We start from the raw sequence: 1,959 nt of genomic DNA on the forward strand, positions 1-1,959 counted from the left end.
GTGCCTTATATTTCAGTGAGAGGCAAACCTGTAAGTAGGTCTTATTTTCAGGGATGTCTTACTTTCGGGGAAACAGGGTAGTAAGTGGCAGGGTCAGAATTTCATATCAGACCCCTCTCAGCCCCTGCTGCCTCTCAAATTGAGGGGGTGCCTGGTGTGGGTGGTGCCGGATCTGACAACACAAATTAGGAGTCTGTTTGCTAGAAAGAAAGAAGTAACACTGGGTCAACAGGCCCGGAAGTTCTTTTAGGTAGTTGTTTAGTGCCGTCCAGTCGGTTCTGACCTATAGTGACCTTATGCACCACAGCGCGAAACCCTGCCCGGTCTTGAGCCATCCTCACAAGCGTCCCTCTGCTGAAGCCCACGCACAGTGTCAGTCCTCTCCTCGAGGGCCTGCTTTCCCGTCGCTGCCCCTCTACTGTACGGAGCGTGATGCCCTTCTCTAGGGTCTGGTCTCTCCCGACAACATGCCCCAGTATGTAAGAAGTCTCGCCGTCCTTGCCTTTAGGAGGCACTCTGGTCACACTGAGTTCTTAGCTAGGAGGCTCAGAATGAGGAGGAGGTTGTCTCTGTCGACCTGGCCTATGCTAACAGTCTTTGTGGCTTTTTCCCCTTGGATTTTATTTTTAATAGTGGTTTCTCATGTACTCAGTGACAGTTTATACCACAGTGAGGTTCCCATTCAGCATCTCCTCAGGCCACTCCGTGGCCGCAGCTCTTCCCCGTGCGGCCGTCCGCAGGGCTTCCCTTCCGGTTCTTCCGTTTCCATTCATCTCGCCGTGGAGCCACCGTCGGCTGGTGGGTCTCGTAGAGGTGATTTTGAAAAGGAGCACAGAGGTGAAGGTGTGGGTGTTACTCGTTATGCGAATAACCAGTCAGTTATTAACTACAGGGTAACCTCAGTGATCCCAGTATTTTACCTTGACAGTTTGCACCTCTGCAGAAAAGCTGAAAAAAAGAGCTCAAAGACCCATCTGCGCACCCTTCTTTTAGGTTCATCATGTGTTAATGTTTTGCTATTTTTCTCTTTGCGTGTGTATGTTCAAAAAATTTGTGGAAAGTGGAATTAAAATCATAGAATTTTTCTACAAACTTTTAAAGTTCCCTCATGCGTATGTGTGTCCTTTTTTGTTTGTTGGGTTTTGTTAACTGATCTACTTACAGTTAAGCTGTGGTCATCTTAACAGACACTGGTTATGTAGTTAGTGGGTTACGTGTTGAGCTGCTAACCTCGAGGTTGACAGTTCAAACCCACCAGCTGCTCCATAAGGGAAAGAGGAGACTTTCTGCTCCCATAAAGATTTACGGCCTCAGAAACGTATACCGTCGCTGTGAGTCAGAACTGACTAACTGGCACTGAGTTTGGTTTGGTTGTGTGGTCATCTGCAGTCTTTACCCTTTACCCTTTAATATGTTTCTCCTACCGTCACCAACCTGTACCATCGTCACGTCTAAGAAAAGTGACAATAATCATATAACGTATAGTCCAAATGGCTTCAATATTTCAAAAAATGACTCACAGCGATGGGTTTGGTTTTGTTGTTTGATACTTTTTTTCTTTTTATTTTTCCAAGTTATTGGGGGCGCGTACAGCTCATCACAATCCTTACATCCATCCATTGTATCAAACACATCTGTGCATAGGTTGCCATCATCGTTTCCAAAACATTTTCTTTCTACTTGAGCCCTTGGTATCCTCTTTTTTCCCCCTCCCTCACGAACCCCTTATAATTTATAAATCCTTATTTTTCATGTCTTAGACTCACCAATGTCTCCCTTCACCCACTTATCTGTTGTCCGTCCCCCTGGGAGGTTATATGTGGATCATTGTGATCGGTTCCCCCTTTCACCCCCCACCTTCCCCTTCCCCTCCTGGTATCGCTACTCTCATTACTGGTCCTGAGGGGCTTATCTGCACTGGATTCCCTGTGTTTCCAGCTCTGATCTGTACCCGTGTAC

General features: G+C 46.8%; 1 protein-coding gene across 1 annotated transcript in view; it reads left to right on the top strand.

Moving 5' to 3' along the window:
- The window catches only part of LIMK2 (LIM domain kinase 2), a 33,265-nt gene that overhangs the window by 10,639 nt on the left and 20,667 nt on the right, over window positions 1-1,959 (top strand). The gene's annotated exons all lie outside the window — the stretch shown is intronic.

This window comes from Echinops telfairi, unplaced genomic scaffold (assembly GCF_000313985.2).
Source record: "Echinops telfairi isolate 266 unplaced genomic scaffold, ASM31398v2 ScPeMD7_29;HRSCAF=101, whole genome shotgun sequence".
In the NCBI taxonomy this organism is placed as follows: Eukaryota; Metazoa; Chordata; class Mammalia; order Afrosoricida; family Tenrecidae; genus Echinops; species Echinops telfairi.